Raw genomic sequence first — 17,891 nt, forward strand, 5'->3', positions numbered from 1 at the left:
TAGGGTTGGAGTTCCCCTATAAGCTTCATTGATCAAAGGCTGAAATGCCATTTGTGGCCACAGTGTGCCAGATGGAATCACAGCCTCCCTTTCAATGACCTGTTCCTGCTCCCTCCACGCAGCCAGCCAGAAGAAAGAAGCCAGGAGGAAGCTCCTCAGTTTGTTTGAGAGAATGGACATATCCAATCCCAGCCCAGGGTCACCTTTGGTTGGGGCCTTCCATAGTTTTATACAGAGGGCATTGCCTTTGCTCACGCCTTTGCTTTGTATCTTATGGAATTAGTCACGTCTGCAATAACAGAAGTATCTGAAAAAACCAGAAAGAAGAAAACAGAAGCCCTTGTCCACAGTTCCTGAATGACTGAGACTTCATGTGGCTGGTTCCTCTCAATATTAGGAGTGCTTTCTTTGTGAACTCCTTCCCTTGCTCTAAACAAATGCATACATTAAGCATTCCAACAACAATTTAAATTAAATCTCAGGCCATAAAAGGAAGAGCTACAGGTCTCAATCCCACTGAAAACTGCATCTGTAACAGGGTAGGAAAGAATCTAAAAGAGCAAACTCTGTGGACATGGGGGTCACTGTCACTAAAGGTGGTACATGGTCACAGTGTAGCCACCTACTGGTGGCCTGTTACCATCACATTACACTAGCCACCCTCAAATTGCATTGCTCTGCATGGGAATATCTACAGAGATAGAGATATCCAGATACAGATATACCTTGATAGAGATACAGATACAGATATAGAGATATAGATATACCTAAATATCTACATATAAACATAGAGATATCCAGATAGAGATTATATATAGAGATATACACGCATGTATTTCATATATGTGATATATGTATACACACATAACATTGGTTTGTTTGCATCCATGCCAATCCCTCCAGGTACGCATCCATATAACTATATAGATATCAAGACTGTGATCACAGCACGTTGGAAACCGGCACTAAGATGCAGTAGATAATTTCTGAAGGAAGTGATTGAAAGAAAAGAGATAGATCCCACCAATCCTTCCCCACCCTTGATAAGGTATGTTCCTTTCTACTGCCTTGTACTACAGTGTTGTGACGATTCTAATAGTGGGTCCAGGATTCTTAAACTAAACCCTGGGAGTCTGCTCCTCGTGTGGAAGAGAAAACACTTGCCTCCAAAAATCCTTAATGAGAAATGTGTGCTCCAAGTCACAGCCTAATCACCACTGCCACGTAGATAACTGCATGGCAAACAGACAAATGCTTGGTACCCCTAAAATATGTAATTAACTCACCTCGTTTTCACAATAGTTGTTGAGCTAGTCAGGACAGATACTGTCATGCCCACGTAACAAAGAGCCTGGGACACAGAGAGGAGCCACAAAACTGGTCTGAGGTCACGGCGTCAGCATTTGAGCCAAGTCCAGAGCACCAGGCCCTTGACTTGTGTGGTGGGCCTGCCGCCCACAGGAATGGACGCAATGAGTTCAGGGTATGGCTCCCCAATCCTTACGATTGATATGAAAGGAAATAAATACAATGAAGGAGAGCCGATTTTTGGTTGAAGTAACATAGCCTTGACTTGTGCTTTTCAAATTAAAATTATTTTGCCTGATGGTGGGGGGCCGGTATGAGGCTACATTTTGGGGGAAGAGGGGTACTGGCTACTAAACAGCCCATTTTCCTCTAGTGTTAATTTTACTCAATGATTTTTGGGGGGCAAATTAAAGCTACTTAATTGGTAAATAACTTTAGATATTTTTGTCAATCTAAACTTCAATATACCGTAACATTTAAATGAGTTTTTAGGGTAAAAGAAAAGACTGCCAAGGAATTTTAATCCCTTAGTAAGGTTGTTTTTAGCAATAGCCATAATCCCCTAAAGGTTGAAGTTCATTCTCCTCTGCTTTTGGAATATATTCATCAAGAAGTTTGGGCTAAACTCAGAGAAACTCCCCTGGTACATGTGCGGAATGTCTGTGTTGCCAGCACCCTTGTGGGAGAGGTCGCCCCAACCTCAGGAACATAAGCATCCAGTCTGGGGACTGTGGGGGAAGGGAACGAACATTTGTTCTAGGCAGAACATTAAGAACCCACTCCTGGTATTTCCTTCCATTTGGAAGGACATTAGTTATTTTTTATAAGAAGGTACCCAATCTCTTCTGCTTCTTCCTGTTCGAGGAGGCCTGGCTTGGTCTCACGCTGCCTGGACAGGATAGGTAAGCTTCTCTGATGCTGGGATTCAGTATTAGAAAGACCTCTTGGCTACATGTAGGTATAAACCACATTTTCCAATTTCAGCCTTCTTAGAAGTAACAGTGAATTTGGGGGCGGGTTCTCCATTTGCTTACTCTTTTCTAATTTCTCCACTCATTCAGAACTCAGTCTGAAAGAGAGAAGATATTTATTAGAACCTCTTTTAAAAACCATCAATTTCCTCAGTACTATGTGCCATCAATAGCTTTTAGTTCATCTTCTCATTTAACTTTTATAAACTTGGGGTTAGAAAGCAGCGTCTCCACCACATAGATAGAGAAAGGGAGACTTGGGTAAAATAATTTTCTTATGCTTAATAAGCCTCTGTCTAATCCAAAGGGAGAGGGGTGCAGACTATGGCCCGTGGACCAAATCTGGTCCACAGTCTGTTTTTGTAAATAGAGTTTTTCTTGGAAGAGAGTCACGCCCATTCACTTACATATTGAGTTGAGTAATTGTGACAGAGATCATATGATCCATGAGCCTAAAATATTTACTATCTGGCCCTTGACAGGAAAACTTTGCTGATGACCCCTGGTCTAAGCAATCTAATAACCTATTGGATTAGTAAGAGTTAAAAAGTGAGTGGATCATATGTGGAATATAAAAATGTACTGGGACAAAGAAAACAGTTCAGTGGTTACCAGGGGAAAGAGGGTGGTGGGGGGCACAGGGGGTGAAGGGGAGCACTTATGTAGTGACAGTCAAGAAATAATGTACAACTGATATCTCACATTGATGTAAACTATTATGAACTCAATAAAAAAAAAGTATAAACTTCACTTCAACAAATAGTGTTGGGAAAATTAGATATCCACATTCAAAGGAATGAAGTTGGATCCTTAATTTACACCATATACAAAAATTAACTCAAAATGGATCAAAAACTTAAAATAAGAGCTAAAACTATAAAACTCTTAGAACAAAACATAGGGGGACAGCTTCTTGATGTTGGATATGGTAATGATTTCTTGGCTATGACACCAAAAGTGAAAAAAAAAAAAGACAGCAAAAATGAAAATAAATTGGACTACATCAAAATTAAAAACTTCTGTGCATCAAAGGACATAATCAACAGAGTGAAAAGGCAACCTACAGGTTAGGAGAAAATATTTGCAAATGATATGATATATCTGATAAAGGACTAATATCTGGATTATATAAAGAACCTCTACAACTCAACAACAAAAAGACAAATGACCTGATTAAAACATGGGCAAAGGACTTGACTAAACATTTCTCCAAAGAAGGTATACAAATGGCCAATAAGCATATGAAAAGATGCTTAACATCACTAATCATTAGGGAAATCAAAACCACAAGACATCACCTCATACCCATCAGGATGGCTACTATTAGGGAAAAAAAACAGTGTTAGCAAGGATGTGGAGAAACTGGAAGTCCTGTGTACTATTGGTGGGAATGCAAAACGGTGTGGCCCCTGTGGAAAACAGTATGGTGGCTCTTCAAAAAATTAAAACTAGAATTATCATATGATCCAATAATTCCACTTCTAGATATACACCCAAAATAACTGAAAGCAGGAACTCAGATATTTATACCCCCATGTACACAGCAGCACTATTCACAATAGACAAAGGTTGAAGCAACTCTAATGCCCATTAACAGATGAATGGATGAAGAAAACATGGTGTGCATAAAAATGTAGTGTGGGGGGAAATGGGGAGTTGTTGTTTAATGGGTATAGAGTTTGAGTTTTGCAAGATGAGAACATCCTGGAGATTGGTTACAAAACAACGTGAATATACTCAACAATATTGAACTATACACTTAAAATGGTTAAAATGGTAAATTTCATGTTGTGCATTTTAACAATTTTTTAAGTATAAATTTAATGAAATATTTCATACCAATAAGTTAAATGTTTTACTAAAGAAAAAAAGTGAGTGGACTGAAAGAAGAAAAAGAAGTTCTACTCACTAAGTGGAGTGTTGAAATGGCAGAGAAATTATGGGTAATGACAAGTTGCAATATATGCTCATGGGTCTGATTATCTAAAGTGGTATAAAGAGGAAGGTCACTGGATTGAAGAGAGACAAGAAACTACAAGGATTTAGATTCAGATGTGTCATCCACGTGGCTGTTAAAAACTCACAGAATGAGAATGGGATTTGGTGTGGGGAGGAAGGTCATGAACTCAATACTAACTTCTTTGACAATGTAAGGGGGAGGTTGATAGACGACAAAGAAAGGAGGGTGGTGATGGGTATTAGCAGAAGAGAATGATCCTCAAAAAGAAGAATTCCACAGAAGAGGGTGGTATAGATGAAACCAAGAATGGTTTCCATTCCATATTCCCTATTCCATATGTAGTACTCTCCAGCCCCAAACAGAGTGAACTGATTTTTCCTCAATCTGTTCCCAGCATGTGATGCATTCCACTATTACAGCATGGATCCCACACAACTGTATTTTTTTGTTTAACAGCTTTATTGAGCTATAATATACATACCATAAAATTCACCCATTTTAAGTGTACAGTTCACTGACTCAATAAATTTATCTAGTTATTAAACTGTCACTAAAAATCAATTTTAAAACATTTCCATTGTCCCCCAAAGATCCCTCATATCCATATGCAGTCCTGTCTTGTTCCCGCTTCCATCCCCAGGCAACCAGTAATCTGCTTTCAGTCTCCAGGCCTTTTCTGGACATTTCATGTAAATGTAATCATTCAATACATGGTCTTTTGTGTCTGGCTATTTTCATTTAGCATAAGGTTTTTGAGGTTTTATCCATATGGTAGCATGAATCAGTACTTCATTCCTTTTTATTGCTGAACAATAGTCCCTTGTCTGGACATACCACATTTTATTTATCCATTCATCAGTTCATGGCCATTCAGGTTGTTTCTCTTTTCAATCTTTTATTTATAATGCTGCTACAAACACTTACATACAAGTTTTTGTGTAGTGTGTGGACATGATGTTTTCATTTCTTTTGGGTACATACCTAGGAGGGGAATTTCTGGGCATATGGTAACTCTATGTTTAATATTTTGAGGGACTACAAGACTGTTTTCCAAAGCAATTACACCATTTATTTTCCCAACAGCAATGAATGAGGATCTCAGTTTCTCCACATCCTTACCAACACTTGTTATTGTCTTTCTCATTAAAGCCATTCTAGCGGATGTGATGTGGTATCTCATCGTGATCTTGATTTGCATTTCCCTAATGACTAATGATGTTCAGCATCTTTTCATGTGCTAACTGGCCTTTTGTACATCTTCTTTGAAGAAATATCTACTCATATCTTTTGTCCATTTTTAAATTGGGTTATTTACCTTTTTATTATTGAGTTGTAACAGTTCTTTATATATTCTAAACACAAGTCCCTGATTGGATATATGGTTTACAAATATTTTCTCAATCTGTGGGTTGTCTTCATTTTCTTAACGGTGTTCTTTGAAACACAAAAGTTTTTAGTTTCAGTGAAGTAGAATTTATATTTTTTCTTTTGTTGTTTGTGCTTTTGGTGTCATATCTAAGAAAGCTTTGCCTAACCTAAGGTCACAGAGATTTACTTGTGTATTTTCTTTGTGAGAGTTTTGTAGTTTTCCTCTTACACTTAAGGTCTATAATCTATTTTGAGTTAATTTTTGTGTAGACTGTGAGAAAGTGGTCCAACTTCATTCTTTTTCTTATGGATATCCAGTTGTCCCTGCACCTTTTGTCAAATAGACTATTCAGACTATTTTTCCCCATTGAATTGTCTTGGCACTATTGCAGAAAATCAATTAACTGTAAATGTAAGTGTTTTTTTCTGGACTCTGAATTCTGTTCCATTGATCTATAAATCATTATGCCAGTACCACACAGGCTTAATTCCTGTTACTATATAGAACGTTTCAAATTGGGAATTGTTACTTCTCTGATTTGTTCTTTTTCAACATTGTTTTGGCTATTCTGGGTCCCTTGAATTTCCACATGAATTTTAGCACCAGCTTGTTAATTTCTGCAAAAGTGAAAAGCTAGTTGGGAATTTGATAGAGATTGTGTTGAATCTGAAGATCAGTTTCATCCTATCATCCTAACAACATTAAGTCCTCTGATCCATAAACATGGTATGTCTTTCCATTTTTTTAGGTCTTCTTTAATTTCTTGCAACAATATCTAGTAATTTTCAGATTATAAGATTTGCATTTATTTTATTTAACTTCCTAAGTGTTTAATTCTTTTATGCTATTATAAATGGAATTTTTTTCTTAATTTCATTTTCATATTGTTCACTGATAATTTGTAGAAACACAATTGATTTTTGCATATTGATCTTATATCCTGCAAACTTGCTGAACTTATTTATTTGTTCTATAGTTTTTTAGTGGATTGCTTAGGATTTTCTTTATAAGATACCATGTCACCTGCAAATAGAGATAGATTTACTTCTTCTTTTCCTATCTGAATACCTCAATTTTTTTTCTTGTCTAATTGCCCTGCCTAGAACCTCCAGTTTGTCCTTGGCCTTCAACATTTTTGCTATAATGAGTCTGGATGTAGATCTCTTTATAATATCCTAGTTGGAGTTGGTTGGACTTCTTGGTTGTGTAGATTCATGCTTTTCATCAAATTTGAGAAATTTTCAGCCATTATTTCTTCAATTTTTTTCTCCTCTTTTCTCCCTCTCCTCTCCTCTGGTTCCCCCATTAGGAGTATGTTGGTGTGATTAAAATTATACCACATATCTCTGAAGATTTATTTATTTTTCTCTCTATTCTTCAGAATGCACAACCTCTATCAATTTATCTTCAAATATGCTGATTTGCTCATTCAGATCTGCTATTGAGCACTTCTAGTGAACTTTTGTTTTCAGTTATTGTACTTTCCAATTCTAGAATTTCCATTTGGTTATTTGGTTTTTAAAATTTTTTTATCATTTCTCTTTACTGATGATCTCTCTTTGATGGGGTATTGTCAGAATACCTTTCTGTCTTTAAGCAGAGTTTCTTTCAGTTTCTTGAACATATTTATCATGGTTGTTTTGAAGTTTTTGTCTGCTAGATCTAACAGCTTGACATTGTCCAAGGCAGTTGCTAGTGCTTGTTCTTTTTCCTGTTTTGTGGTCACACTTTCCAGTTACTTTGCATGTCTCGTATTTTTTGTTGAAAACTGCACATTTCAGATAATATGTTGTAGTAACTCTATATACTGATCTCCTCCTATGGAGCTTGATGTTGTTTTGTTGCTTGTTTATTCGTTTAGTGACTTGGCTGGATTATCTTAGTAGTCTAGCTCTCCTGGAGCATGCAGACTCTGATGTTGCTCCTCAGAAGGTGTAACCTTGGACATGTGCACAATCAGTCTGAGATGACAGTGCTTTTATTAAGGCTCTCTTTAACTCTGTTTTATTCTGACCTCTCTGTTAAGCTGTCTGCATCTGTTGGTATAACATTCAGCAGTTAGCCTCTAGTAATTGCTGAATGATTGCTCCATTATTTTTGACTGATCCATTAAATGTGCCCACATTTGGGGGCAATCTTTGAGACTAGACTTTCAGGTTTGTTCCAACTCCAGAAGGGCTCTTCTTAGCTATTTCTTTCTGAAGTTCTCCCTGGTAAACTAGTCAGTCTATGGTTTAGCTTGTTGACCTCAAGGAACTACCGGCCTCCTCTTAATTGCCTACCCCTGCCACTAATGTTTCCATTGTTTTTAAGAGTGCCCTTTGGCTTGAACTTCCCAAGTAAAGTCAGTTCCCTTGGGGAGATCTTTGGAATATTCTGTTCTATGTCTTGGCTTTCCAAAACCTCTACTATTGCTCCAGAATTGAGGATAGGGACAATGGCCCACTTTTCTCAGAGTGATAGCCTAGCTTTGAGCATAGATCTTCTCAGCTTGTCTCCTCCAGCAAATGAGCTGGAATGGGCATAATTTGGGAGCAGTATTATTAGTCTGACACACCTGGAATAGAGTTTCTGCCCTACAAGTAAAGGCTGGGTGGAGGAAGAGAGCCCCAGACTTCTCAGCCATTCTTGCCTGGAATAGACCTTCTGCACCATGGAGCCAGAGCGGGTGAGAAGTGCTGGTGGCTTCTGGGGAGGTATCCTCTACTGGGAGCTGGGGAAAGTGGAGCCTGTGTTCTTCGTTGTACCCAATGAGAGTGGAGTTTCTGTCCTTCTAAACTGGGGGGCATGGATGGAGGAAGGAAGCATTTCATTGCTCAAATGCCATAGACTCTTGCTGTTCTTACCGAGATTTAGTAGGTTTTCTTTTTAAAATGTTTATTCACTTGCCGTATGCCCTTAAAATAATTTCCAGAGACTTTAAATCTTTGTTTTATAATTTTCACTAATAATGATTGTTTCACTGGGAAGAGGATCCATATTGCTCCTCACACCACTATTCCAGAAATTGTCTCTGGATTGTTGTTGTTGTTGGAATCATCCTTGGGCATAGGGCATTTTTGTGGAGCTCTAAATCAGATCAGCCTCCTCCAGCTATCATTCCGCATGGCTACTGCTCCACGGAGCTGGGAGCAAGATGGGAGCATCCCTGAGGTCAAATGTCAGAGATTCCACTCTTCAAAGTTCAGTAGTTTTTCTCAAATAAATGCTTTTATATTTGTTATATGCATTTGGTTAATTTCCAGAGTTCTGAAATGGTTGATTTTGATAATTTTGTCCAGTTGTTTATCGGAAGAAAGATTTTCCAAAGTTCTAACTCTACTATTCCATAAGTCACACCCTAATAGCCTGATTTTATACTGACAATATCCATTAAAAGATTAACAAACTACTTATTAATATTTTCTGAAGAAAAATATAAAGACAAGTCATAGTCCCTGCCCACTCTATATAACTTCCTGGCCTGTTGCTTTTCCCAGGTGTCCTCTATGCTCTGACCAAGTTGTAAAATACCTTATGCTCACTTGTACTTCATGGCTTTGCTCATCCTCTTCCTTCTCTCTGGAGTACACTTCACCTTCTGTCTGGTTAATTCCTACCTATATCAATCAGGGTCCATTCAAGAAAACAAAAACCATACACTAGCTATTTCCACAGAGAGAAGTTAAATTCAAAAATAAGTCAAACAGATATTGGAGGATTCAAAAGGCCAGAAGGGAGGAACAGTAACTACATGAAGCAGCCACCCCCCTCGCCAGGGCTGGTAAGCATTGGGAAGAGGTGGACGTTATCAAAACCCATAAGCTTTGAGGAGGGTCCCGGTGAAGCAGGGCTCACGAATCTAAGGAGGCATTGCCCTGTGGTTGCTGAATGTCAGAGGAGAGGGCAATGACAGTAGCTCTTAAAGAGCCAAAAGAAACTGGATACCACTGCCAAGATGAAAGGCTATTTGTTGGTCTTCACTGGCAGGAACAGGTAGCAGACAGAAAGGAACAGTCCCTTATCTTCTTTCACCCTTGAAGTCTCTCTCTAGTGCCCCCAGCAGGGACCCAGCTGAGGTTTGCAAAGTCCCAGCCCCAGCATCACAAAGCAGCATATAGAAAGGTGGTTTGGCCTTGAGGGGCAATAGTGAATAATAGGCACACTGTCCATCTACCTAGACTTACTTCAAATGTCATTTCTAAGACTTTCTGGACATCCTTCTCCTAGTCAAGGCTGGAGCTCCTTCTTTGTGTACCCATAGAATACCAACTTCGTTTTTATCATAGCACTTATGACAACGTTTGTGTTTGCCTGTGTTTGTCTATGACATAAGTCAAGAAATGTGTCTTTCATTCCTGTGTCCTCTGTGTATTAGTTATCTACTCTGGTGTAACTTAGTGGCTTAAAACAATAAACATTTACTATCTTAGTTTGTGTGGTCAAGAATTCAGGAGTGGCTTAGCAGAGTGGTTCTGGCTTGGAGTCTCTCAAGAGATTGCTCTCAGGATGGCAGCTGGAGATGCAATCATCATCTGAAGGTTTGACTGGGGCTGAAAGATCCACCTCTAAGCTGGCTTACTCATATGGCTCTTGTCAGGAGGCCTTGGTTCCTTACTGTCTGTTAGCAAGAGGCCTTAGTTCCTCACCATGCGGACTTTTCCATAGACTGCTTGAGTATCCTCATGGCACGGCAGCTAGCTCCCCCCAAAGAAAGCAAAGAGAAAGCCATGATGCCTTTTGACCTAATCACACACCATCACTTCCACCAAGTTATATTTGTTAGAAGGAAGTCAAGACCAGCCCCACTCAAGATGTGGAGAATTAGGCTCCATTTCTTGAAAAGAGGAGTATCAAAGAATTTATGGACATATTTTAAATTTACCACACCTTCTACTGAGCACAATGAATGACATGGAGCATGTTTTAATCAATGACTGAAGGACCTCCAACTAAATGAACACTTAGAAGTCTATTACTTCAGAGTTATGCTTCAGATCAATGTTTTAGGAGAAACTTGTCTAGTTATTAATTATAATTAGGTTAATAAGAAACATTTTCCCTTTTTATAGTTACTCTGCCACTCTGTTTCTCAGTCTACTGACTTCTAAAGTACCAAGAATGGATTAGAAAAATTCAGAAAGATTTCTTCTGATTCTAGAAGAGCAAAACCAGCTCCAAAACTCTGTCAATCAGGATCTGGATCTTCATGAAGACAGCTGTGGATTCTTAGATGCCTCACTGGGCCACACGACTATCACAGTACAGGCAGAACAGCACCTAACACATAGTAAAAGCGTGATAAAATTTTGTTGAATAAGTAAGGTTATGGACTGAATGTGTGTGTTCCCCCAAAACTCATATGTTGAAAATTCTAAACTTCATGTGATGGCATGAGGAAATGAGGCCTTTGGGAGGTAATTATGTCATGAGGGTAGAGCCCTCGTGAATTGGATTAATGCGCTTATATAAGGGACCCCAGAGAGCACTCTTGCCCTCTTTCTGCCATGTAAGGACTCAACAAAAATTCAGCAGTCTTCAACCTGGAAGAGGGCCCTCACCAGAACATGACCACCCTAGCACTCTAATATCAGACTTCCAGCTTCCAGAACTGTGAGAAATAAGTTTATGTTGTTTATAAGCCACCCAGTCTACAGTAACTTGTTATAGCAGCCCAATGGACTAAGACAAATTGGTACATACTTTAGAGGTGGGAAGCTTAGATGTTCTTTAATGTTCAACCCTGTGTTTGTTTCTGAAGGATATATATAAGGGTGTGTGAATGTGTGTAGGGGTGTGTTTTATGTATGTTTTGTGTAGAGGTCTGTACAGGCATTTATTGCACTTCACTTTATTGCACTTCACAGATACTATATTTTTTACAAATAGAAGGTTTGTGGCAACCTTGTGTTGAGCAAGTCTATCAGTGAGATTTTTCCAACAGCATTTGCTCACTTTCTGTCTCTGTGTCACATTTTAGTAATTCTCACAACATTTCAAACTTTTTCATTATCATTATATTTGTTATGGTGATCTGTGAATGTTGATCTTGGATGTAACCATTGTATTTGTTTTGGGGAGCCATGAACCACACCCATATAAGGCAGTGAACTTAATTAATAAATATTGTGTGTGTTCTGACTGCTCCACTGATCAGCCATTCCCCTATCTCTCTCCCTCTCCTTGGGCCTCCCTATTCCCTGAGGCACAACAATACTGAAATCACGCCAAGTAGTAACACTACAATGGCCTCTAAATGATCAAGTAAAAGAAAGAGTTGCATGTCTCTCACTTTAAATCAATAGCTGGACATGATAAAGCTTTGGAAGGAGGCATGTCAAAAGCTGAGACAGGCTGAAAGCTAGACTTTTCGTGACAGATAGCCAAGTTGTGAATGCAAAAGAAAAGTTCTGAAGGGAAGTTAAAAGTGTTGCTCCAATTAGCACACAAATGATAAGAAAGCAACACAGCCTTATTGTTGATTTGGAAAGTTTTAGGGGTCTGGATAGAAGATCAAACTAGCCACAACGTTCTCTTAAGCCAAAGCCAAATACAGAGCAGGACCCTAATGTTCTTCCATTCTGTGAAAGCTGAGAGATGTGAGGAGGCAGCAGAAGAAAAGTTTAAAGCCAGCAGAGGTTGGTTCATGAGGTTTACGGAAAGAAGCCGTCTCCATAATATAAAAGTGAAGGTGAAGCAGCAAGTGCTTATGTAGAAGCTGCCGCAAGTTACCAGAAGATCTAGCTAAGATCATTAGTGAAGGTGGCGACACTAAACAACAAATTTTCAATGTAGATTAAACAGCCTCATACTGGAAGAAGATGCCATCTAGGACTTGCATAGCTAGAGAGGAGAAGTCAATGCCTGGTTTCAAAGCTTCAAAGGACAGGTTGACTCTCTTGTTAAGGGCTAATGCAGATGGTGACTTCAAGTTGAAGCCAATACTCATTCCAAAAATCCTAGGGCCCTCAAGAATTATGCTAAATCTACTCTGCCTGTGCTCTGTAAATGGAACAACAAAGCCTAGATGACAGCACATCATGTTTACAACATGGTTTACTGAATATTTTAAGCCCACTGTTGAGACCTACTTCTCAGAACAAAAAATTCCTTTCAAAATGTTACTGCTCATTGGCAATGCACCTGATCACCCCAGAGCTCTGATGGGGATGTACAATGAGATTAATGCTGTTTTCATGCCTGCTACACAACATCCATGGATCAAGGAGTTAATTTCAACTTTCAAGTCTCATTATTTAAGAAATACATTTCGTAAGGCAATAGCTGCCTAGACAGTGATTCCTCTGATGGATCTGGGCAAAGTAAATTGAAAAACTTCTGGAAAGGACTCACCATTCTAGATGTCATTAAGGACATTTGTGACTCATGAGAAGAGGTCAAAATAACAGCATTGTCAGGAGTTTGGAAGAAGTTGATTCCAACCCTCATGGTTGGTTTTGAGGGACTCAAGACTTCAGTGGAGGAAGTAACTGCATTTGTGGTGGAAATGGCAAGAGAACTAGAATTAGAAGTGGAGCTCAAAGATGTGACTGAATTGCTGCAATCTCATGATAAAACTTTAACAGACGAGGAGTTGCTTCTTGTGGATGAGCAAGGAAAGTGGTTGCTTGAGATGGAATCTACTCCTGGTGAAGATACTGTGAAAACTGTTGAAATGACAACAAAGGATTTAGAATATTACATAAACTTAATTGATAAAGCTGCAGGAAAATTTGAGAGGATTGATTCCAGTTTTGAAAGAAGTTCTACTGTGGGTAAAATGCCATCAAACAGCATTACCTACTACAGAGAAATCCTTCATGAAAGGAAAGGTCAATCTATGTGGCAAACTTCATTGTTGTCGTATTTTAAGAAATTGCCACAGCCACCCCAACCTTCAGCAGCCACCACCCTGATCAGTCAGTAGCCATCAACATCAAGGCAAGACCCTCCACCAGCAGAAAGATTATGACTAACAGAAGGCTCAGATGATGGTTAGCATTTTTTAGTAATAAAGTCTTTTTTTTTAAGATTGGCACCTGAGATAACAACTGTTTTTTTTTTTTATTCTTCTCCCCAAAGTCCCCTAGTACATAACTGTAGATTCTAGTTGTGAGTGCCTTTGGTTGTGCTACGTGGGACGCCGCCTCAGCATGGCTTGGTGAGCAGTGCCATGTCCGTGCCCAGGATCCAAACTGGTGAAACTCTGAGCCGCAGAAGCAGAGCATGTGAACTTAACCACTCAGCAACGGGGCCAGCCCCAGCAATGAAGTATTTTTTAATTAAGGTATATATATTGGTTTTTTTAGACACAATGCTATTGCACACTAGTTACACTAGACTACAGTATAGTGTAAATATAAATTTTATATGCACTGGGGAACCAAAAAATTCATGTGACTTGCTTTCTTGTGGTGGTCTAGAACCAAACCCAAAATATCTCTGAAGTATGCTTGTGTATTGTGAATAAGGGGTGGTATTTATTCTTCCTTTGGTAAATTCTGTCCATCAGAATTCCAAACCAGAATTCAGTTCACGAAAAGGCTTTAAATACAAGGAAAACCTAAGTACACGAAGAGAGTATTCTAAGATGAGCTGATATTCTAGTTAGTGTAAGTTTATTAAATGCTTGCACCAGCAACCCAGAGTGAGATGTGGGTCTCTTTAGAAATCATTTGGCATAGCTATGTGTGAGTTTTCAGATCAAGAAACCAAAGTTCAGAGTGGTTATATGATTTACTGAGGGCTATATAGCTGGTTAAACAACAGATTTAGGTAAGAACAAGTGTTTTATGCCAGTGTCAGCCTACCACTAAGCAATGTGCTGGTTAGACCGGCCCTTGCAGTTCTCATTATGATTTTAAGACGCCCTTCACCAATACCCATCAGGAAACTTCGAAAAAATAAAGGTTTATTATTTACAGGACCTGGAAATTAAATAGCATACCTGGGGCCACAAAGCAAGGTCACAAGTAGAGAGAGAGCACAGGCCTGGGGTTCTGCTTTCATTGGGGTTGAGGGTGGGGGCTTAGGGTTTTGTGGGCTCACTCTTTATGGATGAATTTAAAACATAAGAGCAGGAATTTAAAGCACAGGAAGAGGAAGAAACAAGTGGCCCAAGTGGTCAGTTATTGAAATCAACCAAGATCTCTAAAACAAATGAGCCTCAGTGGGAGAGGCAGCTTGGCTCTTTATCTAGCTCTGTGGCTGGCAACATGCTTGTTAGAGACTGTTGTTTTTGAAGTGGATGCCTCAGCGACCAAAGCTTAAGTCAGGTACTTGCCTTAAAAAACAAAACAAAAACCCCCTATTGTCAAGGTTTATACTACATTCCACCCTGTGATTTCGAGGCATCAGAGTCAATGGTGAGGACATTAACTGCCTGAGTAGCCGATACGCTAAAAGTCAGGGATGGGGCACATTACAACCCTGAAAGTATACATCTAAATAGGATTATAGCACTAAATCCTATGATAATTATACAGGCAATAGTCTAAAATCCAGTTCATAGCCATGGTCTCAAACTTGAACGATCCAGCCATGAAAATAGGTCAGTGATCTTGGGGGCCTGGGAATGTGTTCAAAGGTTTGGGCAGTGCTGTGGAATATTTTAACAACTTGGGTCATCTGGTGTAAGGAGGTTTGAACCTGTCCTGAGTTGGCAGATTGCCCCATATCTCACTCAACCAGTCTCTTGGTCCTGAAAATAGGTCAGTTCAGCTAAAGGGTCGTGTCTCATTTCAGGAGGCAATGATGCTGGTGAGTTCCCCAAGTTAGGCCTATTTGGTGCAAATATTGCGTCAGGTACTTAATAAGAGGTATTTCTATAGAAACAAAAGAAAAAAAATAATGATTAGAGCAGAATATAGAGTCAGCTTATGAGTTTTAAAGGCAGCCAGTCAAGAAGACTTCTAGTCAGGGTCGAAGCATCTTCAGATGGAGTGAGGGCAGACAGTAGCAATCTGATAGATTTTCCTGGATTGCAGTTTGAATGTCTCTGGTGGTCTTTCTGAGTGGCCCACACTGCAACAGGCATGAACACTGTCCATACATAAGCTGTTGTGGTGATTTCTCTGAAGTTTATACAAAGTTGTCCCATTGTAGCTTGCATGACTTCACGAAAAGGGCAGTTTTAGTTCTCAATGACTCCAAGTCAGAAGGGTGGGAGAAAAATTGGAAACATTAGTTTGGAGAGTTGTAGCCGGATATTGGAGGAAATGAGAATTTAGTATCCAGTCCAGTTTACAGGTAGAAAACAAAACTTCAAAGACAATTAACAGAACTGGAATCTAATATCCACAACTGTTATAGTTTCTGTGTTAGAACTGTTATAGCCTCTACTGAAACATAATTTTTCTCTGCTATATATTTTCTGTGTTATAACTGTGTTATAGTTTCTACTGAAACATAATTTTTGTCTCTACAATCACCCCCATCTCTATCAAAGATAATCATAGCAAGATTAATCTGTTTGTGAATTAAGTGTAGTTTCAATAAACTGGGCCTGATTACTTACATGAGTGCAGCAAGAATAGCGATTGACCATATAGGGCCTTTTAAGTCTGCTTTGCTGGAACCTTTCATAAGGAATCTCAGATTGAACTTTAACAGCCTCTCTAGGCTAGGAAGCCAAGTCAAAGGCTTGCCATCAGACTTCACCTGCCATACCTATAGATCTGGGTGAATTCTTCTCCTCTCAGGGTCCCCCAAAATATGCTGAGGTTTTTTGAAAAACAAAAAACCTTTTAATGACAATTCCGTTTTAGTGAACTTGACCACACAAGGTAAAATTCTCCTTCTCTCTTTCTTCCCAACTGCCAATCTTCCTCTTTTTGTATGTGAGCTGCCACAGCATGGCCACTGACAGACGAGTGGTATAGGTCCATGCCTTGGAACTGAACCCAAGCCACCGAAGCTGAGGGTACCAAACTCAAAAACTATGCCACCAGGGCTGGCCCTCTCTTTCCCATTCTTAAATAACTAGTTTTACTTTAGAAAAGATTTACTTTCTTTTCCCTTAACAAAAATGCATCTCCCTATCTCACATCTTCTCTTAGCCAAAAGCACATCCTACTTTCCTTGCCTATAGAGCTGTTTCACTTATTATTTCTAGTAGCTTTAATTATATAGATAAATATTAATTCTAACTCTTAGCCCGTAGAAACCTTAATTTCTGGTGAAAACTAAGACACAATTGTGAACTAACCTTCATTCTTTAGATTGGCAAATTTATGAATATATTTCAAAATTTCTAGAAACATACATTTCCTCACAGCATAATTTTTCAATGTGGCACAAGACATGTTTACTAATAGATCAAATATCTTTAGTTCCTCTGTAATAAGAAGTCAAAAGTGGGTAAACTTAGACTTGTTTAGCAATTAATGTTTCAGTAATTAACCTTATCTGGAAATGATATAGACATTCAATGGATTCCCATCATTTAATTTAACTTAGAAAAATTCTAAGGGTGGAAGTTACCAAATATTTGGAAACCATTTTTAAAAAGACATGCCGTAACAAATGACTCATTGCTGAAAAGTTCACCTACAAACTCTTAGCCCACTTACATCTGCCTAACTCACTTGATCCCAACAATTATGCTTAGATTACCCATTGTCCATGAAAATCATCCATAACCAATCTATAAATGAAAATTTGGGTGAGTTTATTCTGAGCTAAAATGTGAGGACCATGGCCCAGGGCCTTTCTTCCCAAAGGAAAAAAGGGCACCAAAGAAGTGGGGTGTACAGAGTGGTTATATACCCCCAAAGAGGATGTTTCACATATGATGGAAATGTCCCTTTTACAGTAGTCACGAGACTGCTCTGTCGGCACAGCCATTGACGTAGGTCTACTGTCTCAGTGGACACAGCAGGGTGGCAGATCTGTTGTCCTGAGCTGGGTGGTCACAGATGAGCACAGCAGTAAGTTCCTAGCCTAGGGAGAGATGCTTATCCTTAAGGAAATGCCAATGTCAGGGGAAGTTGCACCTTTATCTTAAGGGCATTTGTTCTTGCCATAGGAAATGTTTAAAGCAGATGTACAATGCGTGCTCAATGGCCATACCAGGCCCTTTTGGAAAAACAAAGGCAGGCCAAATTAGGTTTACACCAAATGGCTTCCTCATATACTCCAATATATCCTATTGCCTGCCATTTCTATTTGTCACCATGAAAATTTCATTAGACAAAGTCAGCCATTATCCCAAGCTACTCTTCTTGCTAATATATTTTGTAATAGAGATAACATAAATTCATTTAACTAGTAAACCCAGGTAGAATAAAATTTGTTTATCTGCATT

The sequence above is a fragment of the Equus asinus genome, chromosome 20 (assembly GCF_041296235.1).
Source record: "Equus asinus isolate D_3611 breed Donkey chromosome 20, EquAss-T2T_v2, whole genome shotgun sequence".
Taxonomy (NCBI): domain Eukaryota; kingdom Metazoa; phylum Chordata; class Mammalia; order Perissodactyla; family Equidae; genus Equus; species Equus asinus.